Source organism: Tachypleus tridentatus, chromosome 12 (assembly GCF_004210375.1).
Source record: "Tachypleus tridentatus isolate NWPU-2018 chromosome 12, ASM421037v1, whole genome shotgun sequence".
In the NCBI taxonomy this organism is placed as follows: Eukaryota; Metazoa; Arthropoda; class Merostomata; order Xiphosura; family Limulidae; genus Tachypleus; species Tachypleus tridentatus.
Window position 1 is genome coordinate 15,410,934 of NC_134836.1, and position 23,069 is coordinate 15,434,002.

The window sequence follows — 23,069 nt, forward strand, 5'->3', positions numbered from 1 at the left end:
TATTTTTTGGTATAGTTTTCATCACATGTGATTGTTGAGGTAGGCCTCTAGTTGAAAGGGTCCCACAACACTATGCAAGTAGTCAACCCACGATCGAACGTGGCAACATAGTCCGACATGGCGATAATTAAAGTTTGGTATATATTTAAGAGTATTCTGGTATAGTTTGAGATAAAAAGAACACACCAGCCTGATAGATGACCTTTATCAATATCCCTTCCAATGTGAAATGGATCAAAATATTTAAGGAGCGGGAATATAGTTCCAATAACAATGTTATCGTTTGATTGGTATGTGGTGCAGTGCAGTTATGCATAATTGTTGCTTTCTATGAAATTTAAAAGGTTAGCACCGTAGTTGGTTGTACATACGCAGTCAAACATAGCATGTTTACTACTTAAATCTCCTTTTATAATATAATCTTCGTTGTAGGCGTTTACAGAATTCAAGAATTTAACAACCAAACAACAGCGATATATTTATCACTGTCCAATTAAACTTCAGTAACAATAGTTTCATTAGTTAATCATAGGGGAATTGCATAACAGATAAGTTTTTTTCTATAATATAAAGCTATAGTTTTATGTCGTGAATTCTTATGTGGTCTATCAGTCCTGACAACTGTGTAGCCGGGAAATCTAATACTGTGACATTTAGTCATCATAGTTTCTGTTATGAACAAGATATCAAGTCTGATGCGTTCGATGATGACGACCTCATGTCTCTTATAAACAAGATTACCCTGTGTATTGAGTTGAACTATTGTGAAAGTGTGCAGTGTGGTACGAAGTATCCTATCACTGATGAAATAACCTACACGATGACAGGAGGGCGTTTTAACTATTTTAAATAATAAGGTAATATATTGTTTTTTGGAAAAGCTTTGAATATTCTGTAAAGAAAAGTCCATAAATACAGTTTTAATTGCGATAGTAAGTGGATTTTTGTGTTTATTTCAGTATCTAAGTTTAAGGAATTATAATTTTAACAAACATTTCTGTGTTTTGTGCATGGGTTGTAACTACTCTTAGTATTAGGATTTATAGTTTCTTGAGATGTAGGCGATTTTGTGACTGAAATATGTCTTAGCCTTAGAAGTTGATTTTGAGGTTGTGTAACGTATTGGGTAGACTTAACTTGTGTTTATATTCAGTGGCCTAGCAGTTAGAGTGAAAGCTTATAACTTTAAAACTTGGTTTTTATACCCGTGGTGGGCACAGCACAGATAGCCCATTGTGTAGCTTTATGATTAACCACAAAAAAAAAGAGAAAAAAAAACTGTATTGCTAGAGTGTATCGTTGTGGTGTTACTGTGTTTATTTGTTGTGGCTTTTGGTATGGTTATATGTTGTTGTTTTTTTCTAATGTTGTATAATCGCTGTTTTATTTTGTATTTCAAAATAACCTTTGTAGTTAGCTGTACGATTTTCCGAACAATTAAAACACAATGAGTTTTCGTATTTTTCTGGGCATTGTACAGCACTGTGATTTTGTTCACATCTCATATGGGATGGAGTGATATATAAACTCAAGCCACGTGTCTACACCGCTGGCAGTTGAGACTCTGTGTCACTGCATTAGCAGAGGTTTTTTCTTTCTTTGACTTTGATGATACAGGATTTTGTACATCTTGAGAATTGCGTGTGTTAACTTCAGGCTTGTAGTTGCATGGTACTTGAGACCGGCCAACACTATAGATAGAAAACAGTCTGAAAATAAAATAACCTCAAACATTATCTTTTGCCTTCCTGTAATTAAAAGGTTCGTTAGAGCTAAAAAATTCCCATCTTTTTATTTTTGAGCCCATCAGAAAGTGCTCGTGGTAACACGGAAATCAGAGTTGGAGAGTTCCAGTTGCACTTTCGTTGCGTATTTTATTTATTACAAACGATTCCGAGTCTCAAATTGAATACAGTATGTATTATAATTTATGACGGTTGTTCTAATTGAATACTTATGTTTTATTATATGGATTAAGCTTCATTGTATCATAAAAATGCATGAAGGTAATAGAGTGAACGTTTTAAAAATCTACCGTACTCTTAGTTATAACAGGTAGACCCTTTTAATATTTTATTATCTATCGCTATTTAAAAGTACTTATACTTTGGATATTTGAGCCTTGTAAGTTACAAAGTTGTTGTGAACGTATAACCTCGTGAAGGCCTGATGTCTGTAGAGTTTTTGAGTTCAAGCATTTGTTTGCCAACTAGAAACATGAGTCGGGCGTTTTCTAATTACACAGGCCCGCGATTTTATTGTTTTGAAATATTTTCATGTTCAAGTAATTCTTGACGACCACAACGCGTAGTTTAGAGACTAAAAGACGTAGATTTCTCAAAAACAAATCAGGATGAATGAAGATGCATATTCGTTTGACATCAATGTTCTTCCCTTTTCTTCTCTTTATTTAAATTTTGTTAACAAATATAATAATAAAAGATGTTCATTCTGGTAAACAAACTAATAATTTGATCTAAGTAAGAGCTTTCTTTCGTCGAGATTTCTAAAAAATTCCAACCTGAGAGAAAAAAATGAATATTTTTTTTAAATCTGCGGAGCTGAATTGCGAAAAATCCGTTATTAAAACCAAAACAACTTTCACAAAGTTTAAATTTACAGGCCTATGTAATGTGCGTGTTGGAGTGAATGAGAATCGAAGGGTCCAGAGTTTGAGACGAGACATCGTCGAGTATGCTACTAACTTTCAATTTTTGGTCGCATTATAAAAATAACTGCAGGTGTTGTTGATTGATTGTGTTTTCTCTGGTTACTAACTTAAAATTAGAGACAGCTGTATCTGATTATAGGATTCTTTGACATAGCCTTGTAAACTACATGCATACAAGATGCACAGATCCATTATTCTATCTATCTTGCAAATATCTCCTGTCGTCTCAACTAAAAAAACACCATAAACCATCACACTGCTTTCTCCATGTTCTATGATAAGTGCTATGCATTGAGGTAAATATATTTCACCTTTCTTCTGCCGATCGTACAACCTACACTTTGAACTAGATATTTCAAACTTGGACTCGTTCATCCATAACACCCTTTCCCAATCATCAACAGTCCAGTTTTTGTATTTTTAGCAAGTTTTGGTCTCTAGACAACATTTAGAGATTGAAGTAAAGGTTCTGTAAATGACATACAACTAAACATTCCATTCTCGTTAAGTCTTTTTGATACTGTAGATCTCGACACTTTTCTGTCATTTGGTACATGTTCATTCATCTCATGCTTGAGATCAGTGTCTGTCTTCCTTCTATCCCAAACAAAAATATACTTAGCGTCAGTATCATTGATTATACTTGTTCTGTCTCCTCCTTTCCTATTTTAAAATTTACCTGTCTTGATCTCACGAACTAGGGTGTACTTGACAGTATTTGAAGAGAAATTCAAGTCCAAAGCAATTTGCTGGAGAGTCCAACTAACGTCACTTAAAGCTTTCATACCAACTCTTCACGTTTTTTGTGTCATAGCATGACAACAGAACTTTATATATAGTACCATATGCTAGTTTCTTTCTATATATTTAAAACATTGCGTGGGGTGCCATGACATTTATTTCAGACTGTAAATTTAAGTATGTTAATTCAAGTAAAACCTTCATGACATGTTCCTGGTGCAAATATATGGAAAATTCTAAAGAATTGTAAGTATTCTCATTTGACTCATTCAGTTGTCAACAGAGATCAGTGAAGCATTACCACAGTATTGAAATTTACATTCTATAATGGTATAGAAGATTTAGCTTCATAAAATGGAAAGAATGACAAAATATTATTTTGTTCTAACACTTTTGCACAGTGATGTATTTACACGATTCCAGTTTGTACTGATAAGCATACATGTATTTGGACATATTTTTGTACATCGACGATTCATGCGTCATAACCACTGAAATACTCAAACATTATGTATACGTATAACTTTCCTTTAATATTCTGAAAAAAAGATTGAACATTGATGAAAGTTAACATGGATATGGCTGGACTTTGAACTGTCTGAGGTTTTGTTTTTGTAAACAGTCCAAAGCTGGACATTTAGAGTCCGCGAAGCCTTTGATTAGAAATGGTATAAAGACATTAGTATAATTGTAACTTAACATCTCTATATATGAATATCTATGAACTTGATATGAATATTCTATGCTGTCTTAGAGCTATGAACATTAACAATAAAGAAATACGTAAAACCCACTCAAAGTTTGAAGATTGATGAGACATACAAAGGTTCAGGAAATATTCTTAACATTTTATTTAAAAAACTAACATTTTAAAATATCAGACATTCAGACTATATCCATTTAATATTATGTTTAATATAAACATTTCTATCTTCCAACGTAAACCATACACGTTTATTGTTCGTTCCATTTGTAAACTTGTTTACATCACGTTTTATACTGCAATATGCAAAATTATATTTACCAAAATTATCAAATGTAAATGCATACCACTACATTTAAAATATTTGATAGGTTTGGACCACGGAAAGTCGTGTTTATTAAGTTCTAGAAATTATTTTAGCGATCTGAAATGTCGGACTGTTGAGGCATTTCCACGTAGTATTGTATCATTATATATATATATATAAAAACAAGTTCAAAATTATGCATTGAAAGAGGAAGAATGAATTCCTTCTTGTTTACACTCTATACATTTAAGTTTTTTTTCTGTTAAGAAAAGGTTTATTGTATTATGTAAGCCGATAAAAATGTTTCTATTACGTTTGCGAGTATGCACGATAGTGTCCGAAACGTGTTAAGAAGTATCCAATACGTTTTATGAAATTTCAAGAATAACTTGGTATTGTCATTATACCATTTTTCAAAGAAAAATGAAAACAATAAGCAAATTGTACATAAATAAAGTGGATAATTCATAACAGACGTATACTGGCTGCATGTTTTTGTAGTGCATTTTATAATGTAATTTGTTGGATTTAGGTTTACTCTGTTACGTATTGTCACTGTCGTGAGCTCAACATTTTCAGTACTAACAAACTTTGTTTATATGTGAAGTCACGAGTGTTCTTTACCAACATCTTTGTTTCAGCGTTAGAGGTGTAACATTTTTAACTTCTCTTCTGTTTATCTTGCAAATGGATGTTGCAAAAAGGAAATTTATATACACAATCGTGCATTAATTTAGAAGCTTTTGGTGTTGACATGTATGAAATAAGCATCCAGCCTGGATGGATATCTGCTCCACTGTTTCGTGTCGTGTCCTATACTAGGAGGGACGTTGTGCTTGGACAGTATCAAATTTAAGGTAATTTTCGTAACATATACAAGATCTTTGTAATGTTGTATGTCAACCACGTGTAGACCACACACCCATGTTGTTCTCTCTGTGGGCTGTGTATTCATGCTGTGTTCCGCGAGTCAAGCATTATGCTGAACTGTTGACCAGAATTCTACAACAAATGTCATCCACTTACCAGATTTCAGTTTCGAATTGCCACCAAACCTTACTTAAACTACTAGGCTGTAAATTCACGCCATGAACTGATTTTCTTTTATGCCAAGCTGCTTACCAAATTTTCAATAGTTTTGTAAATTCAGCAAATTGAAAGTCTAACCTTGCTTCATGTGTAGTAAACAAGACATAGTTATTGAAGTGTGTTTTTTTTTTAAATATCTGCGATTCCAGGGTGTTTCGAATTACTCCATCATTCTCAAACATTGAGCTTTGTGTTTTGTAACAGGTAAGACGTTTTTGCCTAACGTTTATTGTTTGGTTTTTATAAATTTATTTTCTCAGTTCTTATTATACAGATATTACACTAGCTTGTAAATATTATGGGTATGATTAAAAATTGTATTATTTGTAACATTGAAATATTTTTACAATAAATCTAATCTATAATCATTCATTAGCTGATACCTTAATAAAATTAATCTGTAATCAGTCACTATCCGATATTTTAATAAAACTAATGCATAATCAGGCATTGGCCAAAATTTTAATAAAACTAATTGACAGTCAGTCATTAGCCGATACTTTACCTGGAAGTGTTTAACTACTTTTATAAAAATATCACTTCATACATGAAATACTCGTTGCAATAGCCCCAAGTGGCACAGCGGCTAGTCTGGGACTCACACCTCTAGAAACTGGGCTGAGTAGAGATAGTCCATTGTGTAGCTTTGTGCTTAATTCCAAACAATAAAAAAATCATTGAAGTAAACTAGTTATTAAATTTGATTGTAGAAGAATCTTGTTTCATTAATTTCAGTTCCTCGCTGGTACAGCGACAAGTCTACGTATTTACAATACTAAAATCGGGGGTTCGATTCCTCTTGATGGACTCGATCGGCAGAGAGCCCGATGTGGGTTTGTTATAAGAGAAAAACACACACACATTAAGTTTAAACATTAAAGTTGAGACACATGATATAAGTTTTGAGACAGATAACAGAAATGTTATGATATACAAATAACATTAGTTTCAGGACAGATAACATAATTGTTTATACATTACAAAATAAGTATATTCTTTCTTTTTATCCTAACCAATTCAAAAGTATCATGTTTTTATCTGTGGCTTAACTAGTTATCATGTTTCCTTTTCTTACCTTGTTTATTGGGTGTTATATTATTTGGAATTTATTTTTGAGGAATAATAAATTATGATATTATACATGCATATACAGAAAAATGGTTTTTAAATTTAAAGAAATTCCAAAGATAGCCATTTCTTGTTTTGTCAATAACTTTCAGTTATGGCTAGTAAAAAACATAAGGAAGTGTTGTATAGATATCCCTTTTTTCCAACAAACAAGTCGTCAGAACTTTATATGAATTTATTTTTAGTTCAGCGCACATCATGGTTATATGCTCATATTGTTACACAACTTGTCATAGATAGAACAAGGAAAGTTTTACATTAAATAAGTCTTTAAAGGTGGAGTAAGGCCCTGCCCAGAGTGTTCCAAGGTATTAAGACATTTCCATATATATACATGTTGGAGAGAGGAGAAGACAAGTAATCAAAAACACTGCCCACCCTAGATCGTGCACATCAGACTTACAGTTACGACAGAAAGTGTTCGTACCCCTGCGTCCCAAGTGGTTTTTTGCTCATAACATAAAAAGTATCACGAGTAGGCTAATAGAATAATATATATAATATATTATAAATATTATACTAATACACATCTACATAAATTTGTATGTAAATTAAACGACAAATAAACTGTTTATAAACAAATAACCAAAAATAGGAGGAGCAGAAAGTGTTTGAACAGTTCAGAACGTGTGAAAAAACTGATATTCCCGTAAAAAATTTGTTTAGTTTGATGAATAAACTACATTATACCATTCCAGAACTAGACACTGGGTTCATAATTATTGGAATTTAGCCAGCAAAAAATGTACTTCCGGCAATTTAGCGCCGTCTCCATCATTATCTGCTTGGTCATCATGGCGAACAGGGAACAACTGTCCAGTGATTTAAAACACCGGATTATTGAAAAAAAAACACAAGTCTCGTGTGTCTCTTTCCGGTATTGATACACAACTTAATTTGCAGAAATCTACTGTTCAAAGCATAATTGCCAAGTGTAAGCTTACAGGATCAACTGATAATCTCCCTCGTTCCGGACGCCCCACCAAACTTCCAGAGAGAACCAAGAGGAAGGTTATCAGAGAAGTTAGTAGGAACCCTCGTTTAACACGTAATGATATACAGAAACTGGAAAGGGAAACTACCTCTACAGTTACGAAAATGTTACGCTCTTTTGGGTTCAAAGCATGCCGTCCTCGTAGAACTCCATATTTAAAGCCTGTTCATTTAGAAGCACGATTGAGGTATGCAAGAAAGCATGTAGATAAACCCTTTACCTATTGGAAGAGTATTCTTTGGTCAGACGAGACTAAAATCGAGTTTTTCGGCCACAATAATGTTCGCAATATTTTCCGTAAGAAGGTGGAACGAAATCTTCCAAAGAACATCGTCCCTACAGTTAAACACGGAGGTGGTTAGATCATGCTATGGGTTCCTTCAGCTATTCTGGTGTAGGCAACCTTCACCGCGTCAACGGAATCATGAGAAAAGAAGAGTACGTTGATACATTAAGCACTTATATCAAGAATGATGCTCGGAACTTGCGGCTTGGGCGTCCTTGAATCTTCCAGCGTGACAATGGCCCTAAGCACACATTGAAATATATCCTGGTTGCAGAGGAACCATATAAACGTTCTGGAGTGGCCATCGCAGTTACCCGATCTCAACCCAATTGAAAACGTTTGGCATGAGTTGAAGACCAGGATTCATCAGCGTCATCCGAAAAACTTGCAAGAGTTGGAGAGCTTCTGTAAAGAAGAATGGAAGAAAATACCAATCGAGTAATGTTAAATGACCATGGAGGGCTGTGAGGAGAGATTACGCCAAGTAATTCACCTGAAATGTTACACAACTTGTCATTAAAGTAGACGCACGAACACTTTCTGCCCCTCCTATGTTTGGTTATTTGTTTATAACCAGTTTATTTGTCGTTCAATTTACACAAAACATTATGTAGATGTGTGTTAATATAATATTTATAATATACTTTACTTTCATTATCCTAATCGTGATACTTTTTAATTTATGAGGAAAGAACTACTCACGACGCAGGGGTACGAACACTTTCTGTCGTAACTGTAGTCTTGTAGGTAAAGGTGGCCACGACCAATATCACACACTGTATGATATAGGTAGGTGTGTGTTTATAGACTTAACAAAAGTCAAAATTTGTATACGAGATAACACTTAGTACGTCTACTTGATGTATGAAGTCAGTTTTATTCTAGAGTTTAACTGTGTACACACTTTTCCAAACAACGAAGTTGTAAATGCACTTGCATTAAACCGTTTCTAAAATGTAGAATACAGATTTCCAGTTATGTATTTTATAGTAAGTGTGGGTCTTCAGTCTTGAAGAATGCAGAATACGACGTAGCTTTGTTGATGCGTTGCCCTTGTCATGCAAGTTGTTCGGTATCAGTTTGATTTGTTTTACATATTACTGGAATTTTCATTAGTGTTTCTCATTGTTTGTCCTATTTTTGCCTCTGAATCAAGTTGGTTTCAAAAGGAGCCGGAAATTGCAGGCGTTTTAACATTCGTTACATACAGTATATAAAGCAACTTAGTGCACGGTAGGAAGTTGTGTAAACATACACGTAACTCGCATGGACACCGATTGTAAAATGAGGAGAGGGCATTTGATAAGTTATTGCATGACGTTATTAATTATCAAAAGTTCACAGTGATCATGAGAAGTGGGGGTATTTTACATTATTCAGTAATCCTGAAAGATATATTTGACTGCATCTTATCGTTAGCCAAAATATAATTGTATATAACATAATATATGTGTGTGTGTTTTAATGTATTTTAAGAGGCCTTCAAAATGAAGGGGAAGATAGTTATAATATCCCCCACTTCTGTAGGTGCAGGGTGCCTGTTCCTCGAAGATGCTTGTTATGTACTTGTTGAAGAAAGCCAATAAGCTTTATTGGGTTTAAAATGTAACTTGTAAGACTTTTACCAACATGTAGTGGGATTGACCGTCATATTATAACTCCACCTCGCCTGAAAGGGTGAGCATTTTTGGTGCGACAGGGATTCGAAACCGTGACCCTAAGATTACAAGTCGAACGCTTTAACCCACCTGGCCGTCTCGGGCCATAGGCTTTTTTTTATAGCGCTTCAGATGATTTATTAAACGTATCTTCGTTTTATCTAAAACACTGTTTCGTTTGTTTTTGTTTGTTTGTTTTTTGGAATTTCGCACAAAGCTACTCGAGGGCTATCTGTGCTAGCCGTCCCTAATTTAGCAGTGTAAGACTAGAGGGAAGGTAGCTAGTCATCACCACCCACCGCCAACTCTTGGGCTACTCTTTTACCAACGAATAGTGGGATTGACCGTCACATTATACGCCCCCACGGCTGGGAAGGCGAGCATGTTTAGCGTGAAGAAGGTTTTTGAGGGCTACAGCAAGTTCTCCACCTTGTAACCGAACTCTATTCATCAATTTATATTATTTGTGCTGAACGTCTCTTGCGTCGCGCATACGTCGTCTGTTAGCCTGCTTTTCTGTACCGATCAAGGGCATCGTTTTTATATCCTTTCCACGAACTCCTTGAATTTATGAACACAATACTTGTGCTGTTTGCGCACCAGTAGTGACACAGTAGGCTTTCATTTACTCTACATAATATATGAAAACTTTACTTGGGAATTTGTAATCAAAAACAACGTATTAGTTCTGAATAACCATAAAAAAGAAAATGTAAACAATCGTCTTTTTCCTAATTATTAAAAGTTCAATATCTTTTCATTCTACAGTCATTGATCGTATTTTTACATAATTATTACACATTCAATACGTTTTCATTCTACAATTATTGGCCATTTTTCCCAAATATTAATTATCTGATATGTCTTATATGTCAATTCAACTATGAGTAAAGTTCGCGTTTTCTTATAGCAAAGCCACATCGGGCTATCTGCTGAGCCCACCTAGGGGAATCTAACCGCTGAATTTAGCGTTGTAAATCCGTAGAACAGATAACGAGAATCGAACACGCGTCACTGCTAGACTTGTTTTGCAGTAATGAAATATTTTATATGATTGAAATTTGCCACAAGTAACTAGGACATTAAGGTTATAAGGAAATATTTTGAGATTGTGATATTTTTAAGAGTATATAGAAAACATAAACTTCAACTTCTTGCTGCTTTTCAATTTTCATATTATATTTTAGTTGCAGCGAGTGAGTTAATTTAACGTTTATAAATTTGCTCTGTAACATGTTCACAGTGTGTGTGTGTGTGTGACAAAGCAAACACAAATACAGACATAAAAAATAAAAATATCCTTTATCAAGTGTAATACAAAGAAATATATTACTTTCGAAAATTGAACGTCTGCGCAATTTTTCTGATAAGTTTGTTTCATTATACTTGAACATAAAGCTACCCAATGGATTATCTGTGCTCTGTCCAACACGGGTATCGAAACTCAGTCTCTAGTATTGTAAGTCTGCAGACATACAGATTTACCAGTGGGGACTTCTCTGAGAAGAAAACTCCATCTCAATTATCAAAATATATTTTTCTATTTTTTGTGATATATTATTACGTAGGCGTGCGTAAAAAGACTGTTTCTGTTTGTTTGTTTTTGAATTTCGCACAAAGCTACTCGAGGGCTATCTGTGCTAGCCGTCCCTAATTTAGCAGTGTAAGACTAGAGGGAAGGCAGCTAGTCATCACCACACACCGACAACTCTTAGGCTACTCTTTTACCAACGAATAGTGGAATTGATCGTATCATTATAACGCCCCCACGGCTGAAAGGGCGAGCATGTTTGGCGCGAAGGGGATGCGAACCCGCCACCCTCGGATTACGAGTCGCACGCTTAACACGTTTGGCCATGCCGGGCCAGGACTGTTTTGGTGAGTTTATTCACGTTTTCATATAGTGTTTTATATTGTATTAAATGGATATCCACACACTTTATAAGTCTTAGAAAATGGAGTTTCCCAAACTTCATGTCTCAAAGTCTCCTCATACCACTTACATTTAAGATTTTCCAATATGATAAGGTTTTTACATTTTTATTGCACATGGATTAAGTATTTATCGTAAAATACTATAAGTATTTTAGTTTGCCTCATGTAATACAGTTCTGAGAAGATTTCACTTTTTACATGGTTAAAGGATATTATCATGAATCACCATAAATTTCAATTCGTTTTTCTCTCACTTATTTGCAATAAAGCAGTTGCAGCGTTGTTAATGAATTAAAAAGATGTATTAACCATCTGTTATTATTTGTGAACTGTACTTCATAAAGTTCATATAGACGTCAGAAGTTGTTGTAGGTCTTTGATGTAGTCCTGTAGACATTTGGCTTTTACACAACGAACATTTGTGGATTCACTTTTCAGGAGACTCTTAAGCCACACAGATGTTCTGTCAAGGGGTTTTTCTTTCTTTCAGGGCTGAAGCCTTATTTATTTTCAACAATGTCTTGATGGCTGATGTGAGGAGGGTGCACCCATGGTGTCTATATTTCCACAACTGCATGGATTATTGGTTCTTCCTAGTCTTACTAAACATTCTTGTCCTGCTTGTTTAGGTTTGGTGGCCTTGTTCTGTAAATAACTTTTCACTATCATTAAGTATCTTGTTCACATGGGATCTTTACCATTTAATTTACTGAGTGGACTCAGCAGTCGTTTTTATGTTTCTGAGATATGGAGTTTCTAATTTCCAAATATTTTATTCCTGTGTGATTTTTTTTGAGAGAGAGAGAGTAGCTTTTCTATTGCCCCTTCTTCCTTTGGGCATGCCCATTTGTATTCCCTTAAAGCCTTTTCCAGATCAAGGAAATGTGCCCTACTTTTTTCATTTCTCTCCCATCATCTTTGCACCTCTCAGTGTTATGGTCTGTTGATCAATTCAACATGACTTTGTGCATCCCTCTTCCCACACCTTTTTCAGACTTACATCTGCTTATGAACACCTGTGTTCAAGTTGAGTGCAGTTTGGTTATGTTTACCATTATCAATGTTTGGTTATCAGAAGAGCAACCTTTGGATACCAACATCTTCCAGATGTTCAAGTCTTAGCAGGCTTATCTTGATCCATTCATACAGCTCCAGTCATTCTTTATATCAACTGACAGAGAAGTACTCACCCTTCTGACCTCTGTGTTTCTGTTTCAGAATTTCTTTTTTGGGCCCAAACAACCTATAGTCAGCTGTTGGCCTTTTATGACTCAGGAGGTTTTAATTTAGTAGTGAATCAGTTGTTTTGCCTTGAACAGTCCAAAGATCTATCAGTGTTTTAGTGAATATTTCCTCTTTTAAAGTTCTCTTATGAACCCCTTTTTGACTTCCTTTCAGTACTAAATGTCTATCGTTTTGCCAACCAGTCTAGACTGATGATGCTCTAAATCAGAAATTTGAATTTTTAGCCACCTGTTTCCTGTATTATCTTTTTCTTAAGACATTTTTTTCTCCTTCTGGCCTGCAGAAGATATTGCTCTTATTAGTTTTGTCTTAGATGTCTCACACACACTTTTACAGGGATAAGTTTATCTCACTTTTAGGTTACTTCTTTGTTTCCAAGTCTTAGTCTGCACATGAGAATGACTGGAATTTTTTTCACTGACCTCTCTTCAACTTTTTGTCTGTAAGACCATTCAAAGCTCATTTATTTTCTTCATCCTGTATGAGCAATATGTTTTTACCTTACTTGCAAAGTTCCTTTAGAGACAATCAAAATATTTTTTTTTCTCAGTGGGATTACTTTACTTGTAATTTATCTTCCTCTGCTTTGATAGGATGTGTTAAGCAACTCATTTATGGGAAATTACATTTTTCTTCTTTTTATGTGTACTCTGTGTCTATTCTTGAGATAAGTTTCCACAAAATTAAGTCAGTAGTATGTGTGTGTGCATATTTTCCAAGCCATTCTGTACCAACAAAAAAGAAAGGAAAGGAATAGCTATACAGCTACTCAACCATACAGTTCCTGCTGACCATGTTTGTTCTAATCCATTGCACAGTTTTTCAGTGAGAGATGTTATACAGACCATGTTCTTCTCTGTTGTTCTCCCCTGTGTAAATTTCTCCCTGAAAATTTCGTCTTGTGGAATGGAAGAACTATTGTTTCCTTGGTACCAAGACATGGGCTAGTACAGACAGTTCATTGCAATCCTGCTGGTATGGATATACTTTTTGATCAGGAACCAGGGCAGGGTGTCAACTGAATATTAGTGGAAGCCACACTTATCTTTAAGAACCAAATCATTCCCAGTGGCTTTGAGCAGATGAATTTGTCTTGAGTTCACCCAGGATGCAGATCTAGGATGATACTTGTGTTTTGCTCATACTGTATGACTTGGCATATTGCCCTAACAATGCTAGTATGGATTCCATATAGAAAAAGGGGTTTTGACTATAATTATGAATTTACTATGTGTACATAAACAAAATGTGGCAAGTTTATAGTAAAATGTTCAATCATATTTAGCACAATATATCAGATTTGTTACACAAGTATTTCTACTCAAAATATGTCTGTGAATTGAAAGGTGTCTGACTCTGACAAATTTGAATGAAATGTGATGTTCATGTGAAGAATAAAAAATACTTTTATTCATTATACAGTTTGTATATTGCATTTCTGCAACCTCTAGAACCTCTTAAATGCATGTCTATAATTTCTTTATATTGTATGTGGTATTTACTTTTCTTTATCATGAACTAAAGCTAAATTAAGGGTAAAAAAGAATAGTTGATAGTTCTGACATCAAATACATAATATTTTGTTAAATGGCACTCTGTTAATACATATAGTATGCATATCATGAACACCACCTGTGCACATACAGTTAACCTGTATAGCCTGTCAACCCACTGGCATGTATAGGGTGGTTGAGTAACCTTTACATTCTGCCCAATTTTGTGACAAGCAACAAGTTCTTTATATGGAACTATGTAAAGTTTCTAAGCAACCACAAAAAGAGTACTCCTTGCTTAAAATGGATACAGTCTTTCACTAAGTGCCACTCCCACTACGTTCACTCCCTCTTAGTACTAGACTACCTTATGCATTTTTCCCATTCTGTTGGTTTAGTCTTAGAAAGTGGATCATCATTTTAATTTGTTTTTTTCACTTCAGTTCTTCCACCATCTTTTCAGTTTTATCTATCTGTTATACAGAGAGTTAAGTAATACAGTCTGAAGTTAAAATTTTCATTACTTAAAATTCTCTTTCAGATATACTTATCTCTTCACAAAGTCATCAACCCTATCTTCCCACCTCTGGTGTGTCTACCTGCTTTGTCAAGTATGAGCTTTTAGTATTTCAAAATGTACTGAAAGAGATTATTGTGGAAGAAAGAACTGTTGTCTTTCTAGTGATAGAATATAGTCTAATGATGATTGCATCATACAGTAGCACAGTTTGCATCAGCATGTGTAGGAGTGAGAACTATTATGATTTCTTGGTGCAGATGAAAGAATATTTAAACAGTAATGGGATACTAATTAATTGCTTTTATGAGAGGTATTTATCAGAAATGCATTTTCAAGTAAAGAAAAATATTAGCTTTTTTATTGATAAAACCTTACTAAAATGAAGAATCCTCCAAGCATATAACTTACTAGTAGCAACCACTGTGCTATTTTTCTTGTTGAGCATTTAAGACATATAACTATGGTTCCCAGAATGATAGATGCAGCTTCATACATAGTGGCTGATATAAGATGTCTTCTTCTATTGCAATATGCTTCTTTTTGAAAAATAATCATTCCACTAATATGGTTACTGTTAATGTTGGAACTGTGCATCTGTAAAGGTGTGCTTGCTAGTAAAAGCAGTAGCTATTGCAGCATTATTATGGTAACTGTTTCTGTGCAGCAAAGATTAGTTCAGAATACTCTGTGAAAGTTAGCTTTGACATTCTTAATACATATCCCTCTGCTGTTGGTACAGAGGAGGTATAGTAATCCAATCAATTGACATCTGAATAACTCTCTGATACTCAAAAGATACATCACAGTGTCTAGGTCATAAATAATTTTCCTTTGAATGTCATCTTCCAGTATTTGAATATAGTTTAACAATATTGCAAGAATTATGAATTGTTCTTCATAATACAGCTCATTCAATGAAACTTATATGAACTATGTTCAAGTATTGTACTTTGCTTCACCAGGTATATTGCTGGGCATAGATCAAGTTCCTCTTATGTATTTCACAGTGCCCTGAATTTATCTTATGCAAACTATATAATATATTACTTAGTAGTTGTGTATGAAACTTTATTCATTTTGAGTAGTAGCTCTTTCTTAATTATTTTTGGTAGTTAGTAATGTTTATGGTTTTCACAGCATTTTTCCATATTAAAATATATCCCTGTTGCTTCAAATGCATTCTCAGGAACATAAAAAATTACTATTTTAAAATTCTAAAAATAGTAATACATTTTTAGAATGAAGCATTTATTGTACTTTGTATGCTTGTTTTTCAGTTGAAATCATCAACTTTGAATAGAAAACTAATTTTTGCTTTACAAATTTAGTAAAGTTATAGCTTAGTTATAGAGATTGCACTGATTAACTTTCTGTGCATGGACGAAAGTCAAAGTGCACATGCCCCAACTTTTTAGAGAATGCCATTCAATAAGGTATTAAGTTTTAGGAGTTATACAAATGTGAGATGAAAACTGTATGATGGACAAGAACATAAGAATCACCTTACACACTAACTTCTCAAAATTTGAGTGAGACTGATATCAGAAAATCACAGACTTATTGTGATACAAATATGTTTGTAACAAATCTTATATTTTGCATACATCAAATACAAAAGATAGATTTGTAACAAATGCACTTGTATTCAAAATATGTATTTTTAACTAAAAGCTTACTTCGTTTCAAATAAATACACACAGTAAATTTAGAATTATGGTCAATATTCCCCCTTCAGTATTGCACTAACCTTGTGCAAAATTTGTAACAAATGCACTTGTATTCAAAATATGTATTTTTAACTAAAAGCTTACTTCGTTTCAAATAAATACACACAGTAAATTTAGAATTATGGTCAATATTCCCCCTTCAGTATTGCACTAACCTTGTGCACATTCATTTAAGTAACAACTTATTGTACTATTAAAAGAAATTCACCCAGACCTTCTAGTAATTTGTTTTGTGTAATAAATGATTTCATTTGGCATTGTCAAGTAGATATTTAAAGAGCAAAATGTAATTTTAATAAAAGCTTGTTTGCCCTTATACATATTTGATTGATAATTTGTCAGTTTCCAACAGAAGGTCAAAATGGATGATTTTATTTTTTGTATATCCAAACAGAGGGTTTCTTACTAAATTTAAAAGAATTCTTTAACTTGCCTCAAAACAACATAATCATTAGCTGACAGTATAATAAGTGTAACCATAATAATATTATAACTTAGAAGGTGATAGTTTATACATTTGTCAAAAAGTATGTGAATAAGTTTTATTAGTTCATTAGTATGTTCTTTTTTTTTTTACTAGTGCTAAGCTGGCATCCATGGTATCACAGCTAACCTTACATTGTTACAGACAGTTTGTCATATTGTTAGAGTATTAATGTATATAATAGTGGTCTTTGTTTTGAAACAATATTGTTTAGATATGACACTGGATAAACTGATTTTCAACTCTAAATATATACTTTCTTGTATTGTAAGACCGATGTGAAGTTTTTAATGTTGTGAAAACAGTAAAAGAAAATGGTGATGGATAAAACATTTATCATTATTGATACGTAGATTATAAAAGTTTTAATTTACTTAAATCTAACTATTCTATATATACTTGGATTTTCAAAGAGATTTTGATAAGGTTGTACATACAAGCTAACAAAACTGTAGTAGTAGCTCAGTTGAAGAAAGACTAGTTAACTGAGTTGTGGAATAATTGGATGAGATAAAGTAAGACTGTAAATTATAGAGTACAGTTAATCTGAGTTCTTAATACTAGTGAACCGTCTCAAAATATTTACTTAAGACCTAAATGAATTCTTGAAGAATTGAAATAAATCAACTTGACTTATTTGATTGTATATTCCAGCATTGTTTTTACTTAACTACATTATATTGAAATAACTGTGCCATTTTAAACAAGTGACTAATTTTTTAATAAACTTAAACGTAATTATGCAGTTTATGTTTGTTTTCATACATTGGCATAAAACGTCAGAGGAGACAATGAAGGAGGAAGGCCTATCTAAGCAACAGGTAACATAACAGAATAATTTTATTTATTATGGTTAAATGTATTAACACCTGATAGACAAGTTAAACTTGTTGCACATTGTGATCTCTAAGTAAATTGTTTTGCAGTATTAAAAATGTAAGCACTTGTATCATTCTTTAAGCTTCACAATACTTCTTTGTTCCTTCCATCTGTTTTGTCTATTTATGGATTAATGCTTAATGTATTTGCTGTTATTTCCTTAACTTGCTTGTCCTTGTTGCAAATTAATTTGTATGAAGTTTAATTTCTCAATGTGAATGGTTTAAAAAAGTTGCTGTACATCTTGACCTCACTCACTCATCTACTTCTATAAGACCTTATTCACACACCTATTTTCATGTTTGTTTTTGAAAATGTAATATATAATAAAAGGTATCCACACATATAATAGATAATGCTAAGTTATAAATAATGACCTTAAAGAGCATTTTCATTTTAGAACCTTGGTTTAGATAGTTTTTCTTTTTCTTATGTAATTTATAATGTTTTGTAAAAATAGGAATTTGTTACATTTTGAAACTTATATTTGTATAGTTTAATAACACCTTTTTTTTTAGAATTGAAAAAAGTCACTTAAGTGATTATTTTTAAAGTACTAATTTCAAGGGGTTCTGAATTAATATTAATCTAAAAAAGAGAATAAAATAATTAAAATACCATATGTGTAAAAAATTTCTCATTACAGCTGTGCTTTATTAATAAGCTATTCATCCTGTTTCTCATTTAAAGGGACCAGCTTTGATAATATTATTAGTAACCTTCCAGCTCATAAAAGCTATGTAGCATTGGTAGCTGCCTTTTCCAACAGGTTTCGATTGATTCACCAGACATATGTACTATAAGCAATATTAAAAAAAAAGTGTACTGAAAAAAGAAGATACTTTAGCAAAGTTTGTGGAAGACTTGAAAAAGTTTACACAGTTATTGTACTCAGACATTTCATATGGTCTCATTTTCATCTTACCAACTTATAAATGCCATACTGGAGATGTTGCCCTAATACACCTGTTAGCCAGAGACTCCCCCTCTTACAAAACATGCTGAAGCTTTCTAAGAGATAGAAGCCATGAAGGAACAAGAAGTGAGAGAACAGAATACTAGTCCTTGAGTTTTTTTTTATTATTTGTGAAGAAGGAGTATTAATCCACAACTTTCTGCATAAACTACCAGAAGATAAATGAAATCACAAAGAAAGATTCCTGACTACTTCAAATGATTAACTCAACTTTGGATGCTGCATCAGAATCAGTATGATTTTCAAAATTAAATTTGAAAAGTGTAGATGTCGCTAAGTGCAAACCAAGGAATTCAGTAGAGAGAAGACATCTTTTATTACAAGAAATGAATTTTGGTAATTTGTTGTATTAACACTTGTTATAATCAATATGGAGCATACTTTCTTTCTGAATTACTTGAGTGATATAATCACATGCAGGAAGATCTTTAATAAAGCTTATTATTGGTTAAGGAATGTTTTGAAGTGGATAAGGAAAGAAAATCATAAGCTTAATCCCAAGAATTAATTGTACTTTTTTAAAGCCATGTTCATAGTTTATAGAAATGACCTGAAAATTGAAATAAGGTTACTATTTAGTGAAGTAAATCAAAGTCGAAATTTCGTAAATGAAATAAGTTTAGTTGAACAGTGAACTGGGAACAAGCATTCAATAAACAAAAGAAATAATTAACCATTACTGCTGAACTAGAATTCACAAATCTTACAGATCCACTCGTTTTAGAAACAGCTGCAGTGGTAGCAGTGTTCTTACAACACAGAAACTAATAATGCAGCAGAAGAAAGGCATTTCACTCTTTGGAAAGAGCTATTAGTGTTGTTCAAGCTTATATTATTTATGTGAACATATATTTAAACTCCAGACAGATCATGTAGTGACTCTCCCCCCGAAAAATGAAAAACATAATTCTGTATTCACTCAGCATGTGTATAAAATCATAAGTTTTTATTCACTTTACAGTTTTACACTGCTTATTACACTTAATTTTTAATTCCAATAAAAGTCATAATGTTTGTCAGCAGCTTTACTTAAGACCTCTTGATACCTGTAGCTAAATGTTGAAAAAAATCACCACCATGGTGGCTTCTCGGATACTGGACAGGGCAATTCTCATTCAAATCATCAAAGAGACCACCACAGTCTTGCCAACATCCCTTAGGCTCTGACACAATGTAATTGTAGTCAACCTATTGCTAACTGCTGAAAATACTGTTAACAGGCTATCAAAGAGATGGACACAGTCTTGCAGACATCCTATGAGACAATATGTTTGGGGTCAACCAGAATTTACTATTATGGAGTATATATAGCTACAAGCCTGCAGTACAGCTTAAACTAATTTTACAAATATTAAACCCATCAAATCTGATTGTTGGAGCTTGCATATCCTCTTGATTATGACGACAAGTCTTTGAAGTCAGCTCCACTGTCCATTGATTTTGACTTTGCCCTGCCCTTGGAGAAATTGTTGCTGACACAAATACATATAGCATTGAAGTGACTGGTGAATTTTTGAAACCCAGAAGATCAGATAGCAAGCTGGATTCATAAACTTCAGGAGTACATCTGAGACTGAATAATAGAAGTAATGATGTTTTATACCAAAACCATGTGCTGATGAAGATGTAAACACTGAAAAGAGAGAAGCATGAGGTAGTAAATAAGACAAGCCTGAAGTACAAAATAATGTATTCCAAGATGTGACACTCACAAATGATGATGAAAAACTAATGTGATCCAACACAAAACTGAAAGATGCCCAGGAAAAAGATGTCAATTTGAAACCATTCAATGGATAAAGAATGATCTAGAAGTACTCTTATGGCAAACAGTTGTTCTGTACAGTCCAAAAACAAAGATATCGTGGACACAGTGAGATTAATTATACCAAAAAAAAAACTTATGTTAGAAATTGGAAGAATAACAATTACAGTTGGTACTTCCATAGTCTCTATATCCTTCAGTATTCAATTATCTTGAAAACCTTCCAATGGTTCTATATTTAAATATTAAGACGATGCTAGAAGAATGCTTAAGTGTTAGAGGTTTGTAGAATATAGGTGAAAATTATGTCAAATATAATGTGAGTTAACATCTATGAAAGAAACAGCATGGTCAGCTATATCAGCCCCCAGTGGTGCAGCTGTAAGTCTGAAGGCTAATAATGTTAAAAACTGGATTTTGATACTCATGATGAGCACATCACAAATGACACTTTGTGCAGCTTTATGTTTAACAATGAACAACGATACAAGCTACAACAGTATTTTGTTGAAATACATCTTGAAAGAGCTGCTGTTGGTGTGTTTGGTCATCTACCACAGAATACCTGTAGGAATAAATATATCATATTGTGATGGACTATTTAACCAAAATGGGAAAAGCATATGCTTTACCTGCCAGGAAGTACAAAGTATAGCAAGATAACTCTTCAGTGAATTTACTGAAGACTGGATGTACCTAGGGAACACCACTCTTATCAAGGGCAGAATTTTCAATCAGCCTTTTTCTGGAATTGTGTCAGATCCTTGAAATGAAACAGCAGCATTCATTCATTTTTTGGAAGGCATGGCAAAGATATACAAATGTACATCATTAAATTAGCTAGCCATTTATTTTGATCAATGTCAGAAAATGGTCTGGCATGGCCTGGTAGTTAGGGCACTCAACTTGCAATCTAAGGGTCATGGGTTCAAATAACCATTACTCCAAACATGCTTACTCTTTCATTTTGATGTTAAAATGTGATGTTGAATCCCACTATTCATTGGTAAAAGAGTAGTCCAAGAGTTGGTGGTGGACAGTATTGACCAGCTGTTTTCCTACTAGTCTGTCATTGCTTAACTGAGACAATTAGTGGAGATAGCCCTCTTGCAGCTTTGTGCAAAATTCAATAAAACTAAAAAAATAGGATCACAAAAAATAGGATCAATATCTTTTCACTGCTGATTACAAGTTATTAAATAGTCATACATGAAGCTACATGCAACACACAATTATAACTGATGTTTAAGAAAGAACTTAAAATGCACTGGACCTTCTGAACTGGTATTCAGGAAATAGTCACTTGGCAGAGTTTAACCCCAGATATGCAGAGACTAAGGCTTACCATTGATATCATACATGAATTAAATGTTGAAAGTCTTAAATTAGCTAGTGGTAAAATGAAAATGTTTTATAATGTGATGTGATTAAAATATTCCAGAGGGACAGATAACACAAGCATAAAGTTATTCACTTTGGAGGTCCATCATTGAGAAAATGGGCAATTCAATAATTTGTCAGCAGAAAGTTAGGTTCTTGAAAAGCCTGGAATTCCTGTTAAGACTACACCAAAAGGATCAACTATTTGTCCAAGGAGAAACCCCTAAACTGTGACAGGACAGAAAGCAACAAGAGAAAAAGAGGCCATATATTTGCATTCCATAATAATTAGGAAAGAAAAACACCAAAACATTTTGATGAATGAATAAATTAATGTACTGTTTTATTTTTGTACTACTATTGTTCAAAGAACTTCACAGTTCAACAAATGATGGTGTTATAAGCTACCTTATAAAAAATTTAATTTAGATGTTAGCTAGTAGTTGCATGACATTAAGATAAAGAAGGTAGCCATAGAATTTAGATGCTTCCCTTATTGGTAGAAGTGATGATTCATTATAAATACATATAGCAAATGATCAAGTGGAGATTTATTGAGCAAAGTTATTCATTAAGGGTTAGTGTATCTATAAGTTAATCAGCATTTGTTGTTAATCAAGGAAAGTTATGCTAAACATTATAAATGTATTAGGACCAGCATAGTTTCAGAGTTCATGTGGTAAAGTGTGTTTGTGAACTCAGACATATAACGTGCATAAAAGAGAATGTAGCTTGTAACAAGCCTTTTTGTGATAAATACCACGAGTGTGCCCTGATTCACGTGTGCAAATAAATGTGCATATTTGAACCACATAAGTACCTAAAGTGAAACATTAAGTCAAGGGAATAGCATGAAACTGTTTACTCTTTAACATTAGAAATAGTTGCATTATATTACCTGAGTCCGTTTTATCAAAACTGTAAAAAAAAAGAAGAGGAAGAAGAAACCACATAACACTATCGTGTTCAAAAGGTTCGTTGTATTTTCCCCCTTTTTCTCTTTCTTCAAGATTTTCATCATGATCGTTTAAGATTCTTCTTCTTCCTCATGTTAGGCTAAATGCTTTACTTCTCAAAACTTTGTTACA

The 23,069-nt window shown here is 33.4% G+C and overlaps 2 long non-coding RNA genes across 2 annotated transcripts in view; one reads left to right on the forward strand and one right to left on the reverse strand.

Annotated features, from left to right (window-relative positions):
• Nucleotides 1-614: 614 nt before the first annotated feature.
• LOC143234953 (uncharacterized) lies at nucleotides 615-19,254 on the forward strand. Its single transcript, XR_013018873.1, has 3 exons — nucleotides 615-857; nucleotides 17,765-17,802; nucleotides 18,551-19,254. It is a non-coding gene; the product is annotated as an uncharacterized LOC143234953 (long non-coding RNA).
• A 515-nt stretch (nucleotides 19,255-19,769) lies between these two features.
• Nucleotides 19,770-23,069, reverse strand: part of LOC143234952 (uncharacterized) — a 42,914-nt gene continuing 39,614 nt past the window's right edge. The window contains exon 3 of the long non-coding RNA XR_013018872.1: nucleotides 19,770-20,469. This is a non-coding gene — a long non-coding RNA (uncharacterized LOC143234952). The remainder of the gene's footprint in view (nucleotides 20,470-23,069) is intronic.